The 18,000-nt window shown below is 33.4% G+C and overlaps 1 protein-coding gene across 2 annotated transcripts in view; it reads right to left on the bottom strand.

The window, feature by feature from the left end:
- LOC127831844 (uncharacterized) overlaps positions 1-14,826 on the bottom strand; it is a 77,066-nt gene extending 62,240 nt beyond the window's left edge. For both annotated transcript variants that reach the window (XM_052356924.1, XM_052356926.1), the window contains exon 1: positions 14,376-14,826. The gene's annotated coding sequence lies outside the window, so the exon portion shown is untranslated. The remainder of the gene's footprint in view (positions 1-14,375) is intronic.
- Positions 14,827-18,000: the final 3,174 nt, after the last annotated feature.

Below are 18,000 nucleotides of genomic sequence, written 5' to 3'. Positions count from 1 at the left end.
ACTCGACACTACATGCTACGGGGGCCAATCCTTCAGAAATTCAAACTAACTTACAAAATGATATTTATTCCATACAAAAATGGTGCACCCTCAATAACATGATGATAAACCTTAGTAAATCAAAATGCATGCTTATTGGATCAAAACAAAAAAAATAAGAATATCTACCTTGATCTAAAAATAGATAATAATGCTATTGAAAATGTCACTAGCCATAACATTTTAAGACTTTATATTGACAAACATCTGCAATGGAAAGTACACATTGATAAAACATGCTCTAAAATAAGCAGTAAAATAACTCTACTAAAAAAGATATCAAATTATCTCACTTTTGATATGAAGAAATGATTTCATAATTCATATATTCTAACATGTTTCGATTACTGTTGTACGATCTGCTGCAACGCAAATAAAACCAATTTAAACTAGAAATGGCGCGGCAGAGGCCGACGCGTATCCCCACGCCGAATGTTTGACCTAGGTGTGCCCCAGGGTTGGTAATGGGGCCATGCATAGCTGAGATTGACCGTATTGTCATAAGAGAAGTTCATCATCAATTAGAAGTGAATTGGTGTAGAAATGAAGAAGTTATAGTAAAAGGCAATTTTGGGTGGGTGTGACATATGTGGGCAGGGCGCCCCAGGGTTGGTAATTGTGCCATGCATAGTTGAGATTGACCGTATTGTCATAAGAGAAGTTCAGTATCAATTTGAAGTGAATCGGTGTAGAAATGAAGAAATTATAGTAAAAGGCAATTTTGGGTGGGTGTGGTCTATGTGGGCGGGGCGCCCCAGGGTTGGTAATAGGGCCATGCATAGTTGAGATTGACTGTATTGTCATTAGAGAAGTTTAATATCAATTTGAAGTGAATCGGTGTAGAAATGAAGAAATTATAGTAAAAGGCAATTTTGGGCGGGTGTGGTCTATGTGGGCGGGGCCCCAGGGTTGGTAATGGGGCCATGCATAGTTGAGATTGACCGTATTGTCATAAGAGAGGTTCAGTATCAATTTGAAGTGAATCGGTGTAGAAATGAAGAAATTATAGTAAAAGGCAATTTTGGGTGGGTGTGGTCTATGTGGGCGGGGCGCCCCAGGGTTGGTAATAGGGCCATGCATAGTTGAGATTGACTGTATTGTCATAAGAGAAGTTCAATATCAATTTGAAGTGAATCGGTGTAGAAATGAAAAAATTATAGTAAAGGCAATTTTGGGTGGGTGTGGTCTATGTGGGCGGGGCCCCAGGGTTGGTTATGGGGCCATGCATAGTTGAGATTGACCCTAATGTCATAAGAGAAGTTCAGTATCAATTTGAAGTGAATCCGTGTAGAAATGAAAAAATTATAGTAAATGGAATTTTTTTGGTGGGTGTGGCCTATGTTGGCGGGCGCCCCAGGGTTGGGATTGGGGCCATGCATAGTTGAGATTGACCCTAATGTCATAACAAAAGTTCAGTATCAATTTAAAGTGAATCCGTGTAGAAATGAAAAAAATATAGTAAATGGAAATTTTTGGTGGGTGTGGCCTATGTGGGCGGGGCGCCCCAGGGTTGGGAATGGGGCCATGCATAGTTGAGATTGACCGTATTGTCATAAGAGAGGTCCAGTATCAATTTGAAGTGAATCGGTGTAGAAATAAAGAAGTAAATGTAAAATAACCTAAAAAAATGAGTGATAATTTCTGACGCGGCCCCACCCCAACCGCTATAACTTTTGACCCAGGGGTCAGATCAAAATTCCAAATAGTGCAGGGTCGCACATATGCTCATAGCTACCATGTGTGTAAGTTTCAAGGTTCTAGTGCTTTTAGTGTAGGAGGAGATAGTGGCCAGGACGGACGGACAGACAGACAGACATACAGACGGACGGACGGACGGCGGAGATAACCACAATATCCCCACCTTTTTTTCAAAAAGCGTGGGGATAAAAAGTGAATATTTTACAAAATTGCGCAGCGAAAGTCATTCTACAAAAGCCAAATAGAACACCATGCAAAGAACTGTTTTTACAGCTTAATTGGCTCTCGTTTAATAATAGGTGCAAGTACCACACGGCAATCTTGATATATAAATGTGTCAACAATCAGACTCCAGAATATTTAAATAATATTATAACTTTTTCTCAAAATCAAAAATATAACTTAAGATCTGCCACCCATAGCGATATTGTTAATACCAAAGCAAATACAGGTTATAAGAAACGAGCATGTTCATACCATAGCATGGATATTTGGAACAGTATACCGGTTGGAATAAGATTGGCATGCTCTATCTCTGCTTTTAAAGGGCAATATAAAGCACATTTATTTTTTAATCAATAATATGTCATATGTTGTTGTTGTCTTTTTTTTCCTAATCAATGATATTTCATGTGTGTCTGTCTAAAAGGCAAAATGTGTGATATGTATTGGTGTAAGAAAATATTGTTTAAATGTTTTACTTGTTATAGACCTATTTGTGTATGTTAGGTTAAGAACGCCACATTGTAAAAAAGTATTGATCCATCTGCATAATATGTATAATGCGTCATTGTCTTTATTTGTAACCTACTGTTAATAAAGCTTTTACTATTATTATTATTACAATCAAAAATATTTCATGTGTGTCTATCTATGTGTGTTATGTATGGGTGTAAGAATATATTGTTTGAATGTTTTACTTATTATAGACCTATTTGTGTATTTAAAGCATTTCATAATCAAACCCCAACATACATACGTGACCTTTTGACACCTTCACAAAATAATCACTTTAACTTGCGATCTTGCGAAAAGGGGGATTTAAAGCTAGTGCGAATACCCAAAACAAACTATTTCAAACAATCGTTTGAATTTTCTAGCAAAACAATTTGGAATTCGTTACCCCAATCTATACGTCAAACAAACAATTTAATTACATTTTTTTTTTAAAAGCTTATCTTTCTTCCAAACTTAATAAAATAAACTGAACATGGTTCATGTTGTTTTAGTAAATAACATTAGTTAATGTTTAAATACTGTTCTTGCATAAATGGTTATTGTAGTTTTATGTCTGTCATTTGTTGTTAATTATAATATATATCAGTATATGTGCATGCATATTTGATTCTTTATGTTTTGTTCTTATTGCTCAAGATGAAATATGATGTGTTTGTTGTAAATTGTATATTGTTAGAAGACCTTGTTGAAAATAAGAAATTTATTATATAAATTGCATATTATGTAATTTCATCTGATGTATTTCTTAACAAGTCTATCTTCTTTAAATAAAGATTTTATTATTATTATTATTATTATTATATCTCTTGTTTTATTGATGATAAATCAAGCTTTTAAAGATCGACCGGGGTTTCTAACGTATGGAATACCATGTATGCCTAGCGTCTAGAAAAAAAGCATTTGCAAACAGCGTAGACCCCGATGAGAAGCCGCATGATGCGGCGTTTCATCAGGGTCTGCGCTGTTTGCGTAAAGGAATTTCTGTAAAAAATATTATGGATATAGAAATAAATATACGAGACATATCTAATTTTGGAAGTACATTGATCCAATTGAGAAGGATAGGAGAGTACACTAGGCCTAAATGGGTTAAACTGTTTGGGTATCGCTGGAAATAACTAACAATACGCGCGCGTGTGTTAATAGGTTTTATTTGTTTATTGGTATGAGTGCTTTTGATGCTGCAACAAAAAAACGATTCGCCAGATTAGAGTAGGGTTAATTTTGCGCCATGTTCTAGTTTTAGTATAATTATTTATGTTAGACCGACAAATGATCCGCTGGGTTGAAGTAAATGTTCAATGTTTTTAATACAGTTCTTTAATACCGGTTGAAGAAAGAGAAAGCTTTATAATTGCAAATATGCAGTTAATTTATCTATTGATTGACTTCTTAAAGCTTCACAACTCCTAGTTGTATTTACTCAGTATGTCAATGGAAATTCCAATCTATCATTATTGCTTAATAAACGACTTCTTATCGGTCGTAATCTGTGCACTGTGAGGGTGGTATTGCAGACAAAACATTTACAAAAATTAGAGTAAACATTTAAAAAACACTACACCTGTATGTATTTCAAATGCAGCTAAGTACCCAATTTGTTAAGCTAAATTCGATTCAATCACCCGCTTCGAGGTTTTCTGATTTCAAAGTGTAAACAATTTTTAAAGCCTCTATAACGCTCAAAATCAACGAAAATTTCGTAACGTTTTTCGTAAAATAAAGTTTAACAATTAACAAGAGCTGCCACCATAGGATGACTTATGCCCGTTATAAACGCTTGATAGAAGTTATGAGCTTTTTTGAAACCTAAACGCAGATTTCGAAACCTAATCGCGGACCCTAAGTTCAAGGTCAAGGTCACAGGGGTCAAAATGTGTGTGCGTATGGAAAGGCCTTGTCCTTATAAACATGCATGTCAAATATGAAATTGCTATCTGAAGCGACATAGGAGTTATGAGGATTTTTCGAAACCTAAACGCAAAGTGTGACGGACAGACGGACAGACAGACAGATGTGTCGTATGAATAGATATATTCGCGGGAAATTAAAATGGAATGAATTGTGTCACAAATAAATAAAAATGTGTATTTTGTATCTTCAAAAATTCTATGTAATCATACCACATCCAGCGTTGAAACTGTGGCTATTGCTATAAGCAACACTGATTGTTTAGGAGTTAACTTCTTTATTATACGAAGTACTTAACGAAATGTTTGTTGATTTTGAGCGTTATATAGGCTGTAACGTGTCTTTTTTTCATGATCGTTAAGCTACAGTCGGCTACTTATACAAAGGATACCCAATGGTGACATCCACATGTTTAACGCATATTAATTAAACCATTTGTGCCTAGTGGACTCTCCCATCCTACTAAATTGGATCAATTCATTTCCAAAATTAGGGATGTCCATTATAATTATTTCTATATTTAGAATATTTCTTACAGAAATTCCTTTACGCAAACAGCGCATACCCAGATGAGACGCCGCATCATGCGGCGTCTCAGCTGGGTCTACGCTGTTTGCCGAGGCCTTTTTTCTAGACGTTAGGCATTAATGGAATTACAAAAAGCAGTTACTGTTGAATAATTACCACAACAACCTACTTCATCAGTTACATTTGTATTACAATTTTAAATGCGTTACATGACTAAAAACACATTTTTTATCTTTTATCTTGGAACAATACAAAAACATAAATTAAATATAATTGCTAAATGGCGGAAAATAATTTTCACCAGACTAGCAGGAGAGTGAATAATAAAGCCTCAGCTAAAGAATAGCGCTCAAACGAAAGCATGTAAAGAAGGCAACCAGTAAAAACTGCCCTAAAGATAGCTCAACCCCAATTGCACTATTGATTTAGCTGCTCGTTTATGCAATCATCGCCACCAGATAATCACTGCATTCCACGCTGTTTAACAAGGGCTCCGCATCGTGCTCACATTTATTCTTGCAATTCCCATTTGAAGGAAAACCCGGCTGGTTTCTTATAGTTATAGGTAAACACGCGCATTCGCTAAGGAACCGCAACTGGCCAAATTAATTATCTGTACGCCGTACCGTATATTGTCTAGTGCAACATATAGTAACATACATGGATTAGCAATTCCGCTTTATTTTTCAGAACACAAAAAGACATTCCAGATGCGAGAACTAGAACATCCGTAATGTAACGAACATAACTTTGAAAGCATACTGTATGTATACAATTATGTAGGTACATATTTATGCTTATAATGCTTCTGTTCACCTTCAAGGCATAGCATGTCCGCCTAAATGACATATCGGAATGAAGTTTCAAACATACACAATTAATTTATAATCGCATATAATTTATGGTGTCAGATATTTATAGATCTTACGAATTGACTGTCGTGATAAAACAATATCTGACAGAAATATTCGGCAACAAAATGTCCAATTAAAGCATCTTTATTTCGCATTAAGAAGGCACACATCACAGCTCTTTTGAACGACACGTTAAGTGGCTGAAACACCTAAACACAGTGGATGACACGTTATCCCAACAATTTCAATTTATCGAAATCGTGTCCATCAAGTATATTGACCTACTTCGGACGATGGCGAAGTCTCCGTGCAATGGCGCCGCCGCTATCTACGGTTGAAGGGGCTCGACGTTTAAACCAACGTTTTCCCCACACGTCATGTGCAGTGAATGAACGTAACCCGATCGTGTCCAGTGATTGATCGAAATAGATCGATAGACACTACGTATTAAATATATCAACAGTACATTCGAACCAAGTAGGTTAAACATTTTAATAGATCGATAAACACTACGTATTAAATATATCAACAGTACATTCGAACCAAGTAGGTTAAACATGTTAATAGATTGATAGACACTACGTATTAAATATATCAACAGTACATTCGAACCAAGTAGGTTAAACATTTAAGGTAGCGCACCTCTAATGGGCACATATCCAAATATAATTTAATTAATTATTTTCCTAATCAGCATCATTTCACTGAACTACATGCAAATTTGAAGGTAGGCTTTTCATGCTTTTAAAAAAAAATACACCGATTTTTTCAAAACCACCCTCACGCTCGGCTTTTGTCCAGTTTATTTTTACCCCTGGGGTATATAAAAGTTCCATAATTCATTCAAATTTCCAAATATGGGCATGCAGTTGGTGTGTACAGATGCAGAAAAGGTGTTTGAAGTTTAAACATGATGAAATAAGTATTATTTTACAGACATTTATTTTTTACAAATTTTAATCTATGGAATAGCGCCATGAAATGTAAGTGATTTCAGCCAAGTAAAAAATGGGTCGGTTAAAAACAAAGTGTCATAAAATTCAAAATAGTATCATTTAAGTTATATTTTAAACTAAGTTTTTATAGAAACACTATATACAGCAAAAATACCATAAAAAAGACAGATTTACCGTTTACTTTTTGAAATAAAAATAAAAATGCAACATGCATCATTCGTATTTTCAGCAGTAAATTAATCAATTTAGCCATAACGTTGTTTTAATTTTAAAATTGAAGGATGTGCATACAATTTTTAACATATTTAACAATAAACATAGCTTATGTGCTATATTAAATCAAATTTCGTTAGAAAAGAAATAAAACGCTTCGCAAAAAGTATGCGATGTCGGCAGGAATCGAACATGCGCGGGAAGATCCAAAAACATTTCTTGCCCATCGCCTTAACCACTCGACCACGACAACTTCGCATCAGTGCAACCTTAAATTAGATATCCATACGTAAACAGATAAAAAGGCTTGTCGATTTTTGAAGAAATCGCGAAATCGTATTTTTCAGATGATAATTGGATCAAAGTAAATATTTATAGTGAAAATAATGTATTCTCAATGAATAAGTTAAACATATATCAAAATTCGAAGTTTGAAAAACATAAAATGCATCTCTCGGAAATAAGCGATCATTGAAGATCGGCAATGATCGTAAAATAAATCGCGGGAAATCATTAGAGGTGCGCTACCTTAAAACAGCAGTCTTTTGGGTCGAGTGGGTTGTTTTTTTCAGACAAAGCTTTTCAGCCAAGGGCAAGATATTTAAAAACGAAGAATATACCGTATTGGTGACGTCACAAAGCCACTACATGTGTACTGACATCGATTTTTGCATGCATGCATTGCTGTCGTCTATTTGATTCTTATTCAGGGTGCAGAATCAACGGGGTTTTCGTGTTGTTACACAAGAGCTAGACAGAAACACACTGTTAAGAACTTTATTTTTGCAAATATCTCAGACTATTGAAATACATTTGGAAAACTCGTTAGTGCATAAAAGACAGTATTTATTACAGATTGTGTAAGAATAAATCGTTGAACACGTCTGAATTCGGTGACAAAATTTCACCTTGCGTGACGAATAGTCGTGCAGTATGCATTTTGATAAAACACACATGCCTATTAAATAAAGTAATTCTGATGAATGTCACATTGCCATAAGCAGCATAACAATCTGTCTTTTATGCACCCAGTTGAAATTCTTACGAACAATTGTTTAAATAAGTTATTAGGAAAGAAACAGCACTTACCGGTGTGTTACATTCAATGGGGGAAAACCCAACAAAGTCACGCGATCCTGCACCCTGTTATTATCGATACAAGATTAAAACCATTATCTAAAAGCAAAGACGCTTATTCGCTTCTTCAAATACAAGACAATTTTTTTTTTAGAACTCAGTTTTTTAAATATTAATCAGAATACGGATAGAACAAATGAACTATTTCAAATGAACAATCTTATCAAAGTCGAAAGTTTTAACCATACCACATTACTTGAAAAGGTACATAAATAACACACGTGTTATATATGTATAAACTACAAGAGAACTGAAACGAAAATTAAACTAAAGAAGAATGGAAATACAGAACATTTATATCCCACTATGCACATATTATTGACAGAAAACATGCATATTGAATACTATTTAAAGCCATGAAAAAAGCATTAAAACATAATTAAGTCAATTTCCAAAATAAAGATTATGCAGTGCATACTACCCACTAATGAATATTTTAATAAATATTATTAAATAGCTTGAAGTAACTGCACAGTGTGTTAAAGTTTTCATGAAACAATTACCACATATTCCTTTAGTATAGCCACTCTGGAAAGTAGTGCCTATTTCTAGAGACTTCATTTTGTCTCATGGAAATTATTATTTAATTTCAAAAGTATTCATTTATATCTGGAGTATTTGATGCTTTAATGGGGGCTTACTTAAAATTTCAAATTGTGTTGGCTTGTATCTGCTTTAAGGGGCTTTGTCACGAAAAGTCTTCCTAGTAAATGTTGTCAACCAGTCTGTGTCTGAATTCCGTTGTGATTTACCCTCTTAGAAGTTTCGAAAAGGTGTCTTTTTATTGTATTTTTTAGAGAGGACAGACCAATCTTAAAATCACACGTTTGCATACACTTCTTTAGCGAATCGTGCCTTTATTTTTTTTCGCATAATGCGTCTTTTAAGTTTTGTTTTAATTATCCCTTCAGCTAATATTATAACTTCAAAAAACCTACAGCGTAATTTACGCGCACATATAAATGAGTTTCCCCCCTCAAGTTGTCAAATATCGCATGCCTATTCAAGGAGACACCTTTAATGAAACAATCCTCTTTTTAATTATTTAATCTTTCATCTCCCATTTCCGTTTCAATCTTCACATATTTAAACAGCGTCTCAAAAAATATCTTTTGTTACTATATAAGCCATATGCACGTAAATGTCATGGCAGGTCTTATTGCTATTCTATACTTTAATAACATAATAACTTTTGAAAACGCCACGGGGGACTGGGAAAAGGGAGTGTGTTTGTGTGTGTTTGTTTTGATAAACATTGTTCCTGTACAACCTCTATGACACAATACAGAGAATCGGAAAAGATACGTGCACATGTGGATTGTTTTAAAGTTATATCGAAAACTTCGGATAGTATCTCCTATGATCATGACGGGTGTCAAAGATGTGTGCATCAGTTTTATTCGTATGACAAAAATCACTTTTTCATTACCGTTAAAGTTACCTTAACAACGACACAAGGTTATTGGAGAGGGCTTTGTTATAGTCGTAATCTATTGGGTTAAAATAATCCGCTTAAAGGGGCCTTTTCACAGATTTTGGCATTTTTTTTAACTTATTCATGAAATGCTTTATATTGATAAATGTAAACATTGGATCATAAAAGCTCCTGTAAAAAATCAAGAAAAAAATTAAAAAAAGGAAAAGAACATTGCCCGGAGCAGGTTTCGAACCAGTGACCCCTGGAGTCCTGCCAGAGTCCTGAAGTAAAAACGCTTTAGCCTACTGAGCTATTCCGCCGAGTACAAATTCTTGACGTATTTTATACATTATATAAGCAATCTTCGTAGTTTCACAAAATTTAACGACAAAAACAGAACTCTCCAAATTATTCAATCGTTTCGCGTTGCAACGCTTTATAATTTTTAGGTTTTAAAATCGTCAAAAGATGCATATAATGGCTATATTAGAGCATGGTTAATGTTCAGTATTACTGTTTCCTCACAAATATCATAACTAAAACGAAAACTTACGAATCTGAAACAACTTTTTTCAATTTTGTCAATTTACCAAAGCGTGAAAAGATCCCTTTAAGCGTACATCAAACATATACAGGTAGTTCGATATATGTTTATTTAATATTGCTTATTTAAAACCTTTAAACGATTACATAAGTATACATTATACACCAGGAAGGGATATATAATATGGAACACGCACTTTGTCCTCCCACCATTAAAAAATCAAAAAAAACAAAACAACAACGTACATGCGTGCATACAATAAGACATTTAACACATTATTATGCTTACTGTTCGCAAAATTAGAGAGGAACGCCAGTAATTATTACAAAGCGTTTATAATTAGTTGAATTTCTTTCAAAGTAATCTCACAGCAACATATTTGAATGGCAGAAATAGGCTGATACACAAAGAGAATCAATACGAAAATATTGACTTTTATCGGCATTTAATTTTGGCGCGTCGCCCCCTTTGTTGCCTGCCAAACCCTGCCAACAAACAAATCAGGGGCAAAAAAACTTAGTTTTTATGGGTACAAACTCCTCGGACGGTGCCGCTGATCTGTCGTTCGGCGTGAGTCCGGACATCAAAGGCGAAATATACGCCGAAAAGACAAGTATTTCATTAATGATATGAAATAAATCAATTTCAATATAAACAAGAGCAGCAGAATTGTAACATATTTAGGCCTCTGGTGAAATGAAACGTTTACAATTATAAATTGCATCTCGTCTTTGCTTAAAAATGTATAGAAAACCTTTTTCAATTATCTTCATAAATGAAAGTTTGATTAGTCCGTTTTATTAAAAAATACTATTTCATTTTTCATTACACAGACGAATGAATATAAAACTATCCAGTAAGTACGGTAATGATATTTCGTACACATCTGTCGGGATGAAATTGAATTGAACAGATTATATTTAATTGGTTGATCGAAGAATACGACACGCCGGAAATTGTCTGCAGCATTTCCGACCATTATTTACAGGAATAGTTCCAAAGCTATTGTTTGAAGTTTAACGCACGGTTATTATATTTCTCGCCATTTCAAATGGAAGTTCTCATCTACAACATTTTGAACATGTAACAATAATTTTTATCACATGCCATACCCTGTTTCCAATTTGATATAACCATTACATATTTTTTCTTTTATTACATATGTGTAATACAACATTTTTTAAGCGTTTTAATTGGCTTAGTTTACGTTTATTGACCAATCGCATTTTGTTATTTTGCTGAAATGACGTTGCAACGTCAAATGGCGTCACGAAATGTAAACACCATTCCGGATTTATCATTATATTTGCGTAAACATTTATTTAATTTGCTCATTTAAAAGCATCTGATAAAAAGATCTGACACTGGTTGTCATATCATACCATATTTTATTAAACTCGTCCAGGAAATTCGTTAGTAAGCTCGCCAAAGGCTCGCTTACTTACAGAATTACTGAATTCGTTTAATAAAATATGGTACGATATGACAGCTCTTGCCATATCCTATATATATATATATCCACATAAACGTTAAATACAATTAAAACAAAATATCGGCACATAAACGTTAAATACAATTAAAACAAAATATCGGCGTCAGATGATGGACTTTCTTTTTTGATCAGTCAGATTACATTACAATTATGTCTGCCATATTTGAGCATAAATCTCGAGAGCTCCTTTAATATAATGTATGTACCGATCCGCATTACAACAACACGCGTACTTTAAAATAGCACATTTTAATTGGACGACATTTTGTTTGCTACATACGTGATGCGATAAATATGCGCGTAACGTATGACTGGACTAGTTTAGCCATGGCAACTCGTTTTTATTATCCCCACGCTTTTTGAAAAGCGTGGGGATATTGTGGTTATCTTCGCCGTCTGTCCGTCCGTCTGTCCGTCCGTCCTGGCCACTATCTTTTCCTACACTATAAGCACTAGAACCTCGAAACTTACAAACATGGTAGCTATGAGCATATGTGCGACCCTGCACTATTTGGAATTTTGATCTGACCCCTAGGTCACTCATTTTTATGCCCCCCGGTATGGTGCGTTGGCCATAACTTTTGCAATATTAAAGATAGCAACTTGATATTTGGCATGCATGTGTCTCATGGAGCTGCACATTTTGAGTCGTGAAAGGTCAAGGTCATCCTTCAAGGTCAAAGGTAAAAAAACAAATCCAAGACTAGTCATAAGCTTTAAAAGGAGTTAAGTAATGAACCTGCCAAATGAAATATTTTTTTTAATAAATCAAAGCGCCGCATGAGTGGGCATTGTGTTTTTGACAAACACATCTCTTGTGTTATGTTATTTTACATGAACTTCTTCATTTCAATACCGATTCACTTCCAATTGATACTGAACATCTCTTATGAAAATAAGGTCAATATAAACTATGCATGGCCCCATTACCAACCCTCAGCTGCCCCCTGGGTCAAACATGCGGCGTGGGGATACGCGTCAGCCTCTGCCGCGCCATTTCTAGTTAAATTGTTGTTTCATATTCTAACATGCAAAAGCTCTACAAAGGTAAATACATCTACTCGTTCCAAAATGTCGATTAATTCCCATTAACTGCACTTAACGAATTCTAAGTTCAAATACATGTGTTTGTATTCAATATTGTCATACAAATCACTATATTTGGAAAAAATGCTTTGACGGGCATATTTATCCGAATGGCCATTGTTCAGTGATTTATAAAGTGTAACTTAATGATTATGGCCAAAAAGACGTTTGTGAAAATATAAAATTATAATATTTAACCCGTTTATGCCTAGTGTCTGGAAAAAAGGCCTTGGCAAACAGCGTAGACCCAGATGAGACGCCGCATGATGCGGCGTCTCATCAGGATCTGCGCAGTTTGCTTAAAGGAATTTCTGTAAGAAATATTTTAAATATAGAAATTAAAATACTAAACATTCCTAATTTTGGAAATAAATTGATCCAATTAGAAGGATGGGATAGTCCACTAGGAATAATTGGGTTAATGAAGTTTTAGCATATCCATTATATCTAAATCAGTATAATATCCCTATACTTCCAGCGTTTGAATTTTTTTCATTGGTTATTAAAATTGTGCCAATGATAAAGCCATTCAAATATTGCGCACACATATCCTTAGATAAAATAAACGCGTCGTTTACAGTTTTTCATATATTTGTACGTGGATGTTATGCCTAGTGGACTCTCCATCCTTCTAAATAGGATCAATTTATTTCCAAAATAAGGGATGTCTAGTATAATTATTTCTATATTTAGAATATTTCTTACAGAAATTCCTTTATGCAAACAGCGCAGACCCTGATGATACGTCGCATCATGCGGCGTCTCATCTGGGTCTACGCTGTTTGCTAAGGCCTTTTTTCTAGACGCTAGGCATAAATTTATGGGTCAATACTTCACAAACATTTAGCGTATGCATTTTGAATGCAACAATATGTCCCTTTTTTAATGAACATAGAAGGAAGTTTATAAAAAAATACTACTACTGTAGAACAAATACGCTAAAATTTAAAGAATTGTTGACAACAAGGTCCTTAAAGGATTTAAAAAATTTATGTAAATTCATAAAAGTATTATTTCAAACATTAACCCGCTGATAAGTTTAACTTGCTGTATATGTTAAATTATGTTTGTAATCTTTTATGTATTTCAACAATTAAACTTCATAAGACTAATTCATATCCACAAAAATATTACTTTAAACGCTAACACGTTGATAAATTTATTTATGTAGAGAACAAAATCATGTCTAATGCAGTACTTTTTGCATCTCATCTCAATCAAACAATTAATATTTTATAAGATGAATTAATCATCTTACATATTGGTATTACTACATCATAGTTCATGTTGAATACCTAACTTCATTCACTTTGCATGTTTAAAATATTTTAACACATGTTTTTTCAACCTGGCAACAAATATCAATGTCACAAATTTGAAATTACTGATTTACTTATAAATGTCGTTAGCAAATTGTGATTTATATTTTAAACCTTGCACTAGCCAAATTATATGCAATGTATATGTATGTTTATATCTCAAGCTTATTGTTCACCTTGCTGGAATATGTTTTTTAATCAATGACACTTGACACTTATTACTTATTGCAGCACTTCTACTCATCCCCCCTCTCCATCACCCATCCATGCCTTTCACCATTGATTTCATGTGCCATGTGTAAATTTACACAACTTCACAAATACATGTACAGTAAAGTACTTTTTGTCATGCAATCTGACTACTGCAGGTCAAATCGACACAATTTAGTACATGATTATATAAAGCTACTTGCTGAAACAATAACATAAAGTCCTTTACTTACGAATCACATGGTCACTGACACAGGACAAACATGGGCATGGTAAATCTGGCCTGACACAACATCGGTCAATGTCACGTGAATGGGTCACTTCACATTTGATCATTACTTCATTTAAACACACCAATTAATCCCAAGTAGAATTACATTAACAGACAATTTCGGTCTACAAAATTTAAATCTATACGTCACTTTTGAAAGTTTAGTTAATATGCGATCTATAAATGAAACACTCTCCACGATTATTCTACAGAGGAAAAAGTGAAAACACAAACAAAACGCACATTTCTGACCTAATTCCAGGGTTTACACACAGATCAGCGAAGCGCTGCAGACAAAAATAAATTAACCAATCAAATTCACCGGGTTTTAAATAGAACCGAATGGAAAAACCATAACTATAGTCTGTATCAGGAATCCATGTAAACAAACAGGTTATTCAGGCCAAAGGAAAAAAAAATGTTTATTTCTCGGGTCAACATCATCATTCCCCCACTCAATTCAAATGTATGTCTCATATCTTTTTTCATCTCCACTTCTCTTTCTCTTTTCTATTTTCTATATAAAGTTTAACACCCTGTCACAATTGTTAATATCTCTTTGTAAAAGATGCATTGTCACTGTGTACTCATGTGTCACTATATATGTGATTTGAGCTTAATAAAGGTTATGTTGTTGTTGTTGTTGTTGTTGTTACAATAGATCATGTTTATTAGACACAAACATGCCGCATTAAAATAAACAATGAATGAATTCTGAATATAACAATAAAATGTATAATCATACAATATTTAAAAAGTACATTATGTACCTAAACAACACTATTTGTTACAATTATATTTCTGATATTTTATGCAACGCACATAAGTAAAATTATCAATGACCAATGTGGCTTAAGGTTTAACACCTACTATACTTTTGAAGTCTGTAAAACACTTATTGAATTACAACAAACAGATTATCGGCAATATTTTCACACTTATCTAAAGTATCCCAATAGCTTACAAATCTGAAACTGACTTTGTCAATTTCAACAATAAAACATTACTTTAAAAGGTACACATATTGGGATAGTGTGTACATTTTATATCATCTACAAACCTAACGGAAATAAAACAAAACAATAACCGAGTTAGGAACACATGTAAATGTAAATGCGCAGAAATAGTAAAGACAGGAAACATGATCATAACAACATTTAAAGCCACCACATATTATAATATACGCAATTTTCAATACCGGATTCTGCTATGCAAATTTCCGACTAATGCATTTTTGTATAGACGTAATTCAATAACTTAAAGTTTCTAGACATTTGTTTACATTTAAAGGAAACAAATTGTATATGTTTTGTATTAATGCTATTGTTTAAAAAAATTATGGCACAGCAAACAAAAATGTGAAACTTTAAACTCATACATATTGAATTATATCATATTTGGTTCTCACAAAGAAGGCACTTATAATTATTATGAAAAAATCTTTTAAATATTTAGTAGAAACCACCACCACCAACATAAATCCAAGACATATAGACCTTAAAAATGAAAAAAGAATATAAGAAACCATGGACAATTAATTTTAAAAAAGATGAAAATGATCAGCAAAGTAAACAATTGCACACTTTTGCAATAATTTCTAATAAGAAATGTGCCTATATTATATACATCTTGTAACGTTTATTTTTAGTTTTGTTTAACCCATTTATGCCTAGCGTCTAGAAAAAAGGTTTAAGCAAACAGCGTAGACCCAGATGAGACGCCGCATGAAGCGGCGTCTCATCTGGCTCTGCGCTGTTTGCTTAAAGGAATTTCTGTAAGAAATATTCTAAATTTAGAAATAAAGATATTAGACATCCCTAATTTTGAAAATAAATTGATCCAATTTACAAGGATGGGAGAGTCCACCAGGCATAAATTGATTAATTGTTCATTTTCTCCTTTCGTTTATTTAAGTTTTCTTTAAACTACCGAACATTATTGCAAACTCTAGTCAGACATCGCATGCATTTTTAATGGCAAACTTGTTTTTGATCAATTTCTCCCCCACTTATTTCTAACCTTAAATTTTACATATTCCATTTAATATTTACAACATTATTTTGCCATTGTCTCAAATAATTTCTTTTCTAGTAACTTTATTAAACATAAGCACATGAATAAATAAATAATTTCGATATTATTGTTTTTATATAAAACTAAATAACTTTTTTCTACATTTCTAATTAACATATATGATACTCAAGAATGAATAATTGATTCCCAAAATTTTATTCTGCTCTTTTTGAAACATGTAGTGAAGCGTCGTTAACATATGAATCTCTACCTGCCTTTTAAAGACACGCAAAAATAGCATTGAAGATCATTTATTTATCATAAGTATTATTACTATTATTGTTATATTAAGTTAAACTATTTTTATATAAAAGTGTCCATGAATCAAACATTTATTTTTACTTACATATGGTTAAAAGTATTTGTCTTACTCCTTGGATTACATTAGATATTCAGGAATGTTATTTGTAACATACTAAAGCGTAAAACCTGCTCCCCCATCAATATACATTGAATTAAATGAGAAACGTACTGCGGCATATGACTTTATAATTTGAATTTTGATTTTGAATTTTAGTTCGATTATATATAGGAAAATCTGGGTTGGTATTCCAGAAACATCTAAAGTCTTTTCTTAAATAATTTCACTTAAGTTCAAAATTACAATTTTTGTATTTCTTTACTAGATAGGGAATCACATGTTTCTTTTGATAATCTTAAAATAGCATTGACATAATGATGTTATTTTGATGTAATTCCTGATGCCAAACTATTGCAATAGGAAATGAAACACTAAAGAAAAATTCCCAATTTCAGGATAATAATAAAATTTAAATTAAGATGCTTCTGGAATACGATCCCAGGTATTTTGATTATTCATTCACAATGTCGATGTTTTTTAAACCATGTAAAGACATCTTCACACATGATGCTGTTACAAAAATGTATGCGAACATTTCAAAGCGATCTTCGGGGGTGAAAGGGGGATTAATGGAATCATGCAAATAATTTTAAAAGATGTTATTCTTCCTTTTTTATCATAAATGACAACATATGGATTTGGGTCATATTTATATCGGAAACTTGGAATAGTGTCTACTTTAATTATTATTGGTGTTTCAGAGGTGTTGCACAATTAAGTCGTTGGACACAAATCATGGCCTGTTGATAATCGTTTACATTGCATACCAATACGAAAACAAAGAAACAGACACACAGACACTAATTGAATCGAGAACATGCGCTGACACGCCAGGAGAAGCAATACGATAATTTATTGTGTCGTCATTTTGGTTTGGTATTTCAATGAGTTTTTAAAAGCCTCTAATACGTAACAATTAAGAACGAGAGATTTATATGTCATGTTGTTGTCGTTTTGACAGTTACAAAATAGACGTGCGTTGACCGCTAATTTGTCGTTCGGAATGTTGATGTTTTTCATCGCAGTCGCAAATTAACTGAATGACAAGAATGTTTATTAATAAATTTTGTCGGGGATATTTGTTCATCAAAATTGTCGTCCAGTTGTCGCTTTTCAAAACCGACACATGCCAAAACGATATGTCAGGAATCAG

This window comes from Dreissena polymorpha, chromosome 5, assembly GCF_020536995.1.
Source record: "Dreissena polymorpha isolate Duluth1 chromosome 5, UMN_Dpol_1.0, whole genome shotgun sequence".
Taxonomy (NCBI): domain Eukaryota; kingdom Metazoa; phylum Mollusca; class Bivalvia; order Myida; family Dreissenidae; genus Dreissena; species Dreissena polymorpha.
Note: the sequence above shows the minus strand (reverse complement) of the source record. Positions and strands in the feature narration are given on the sequence as shown.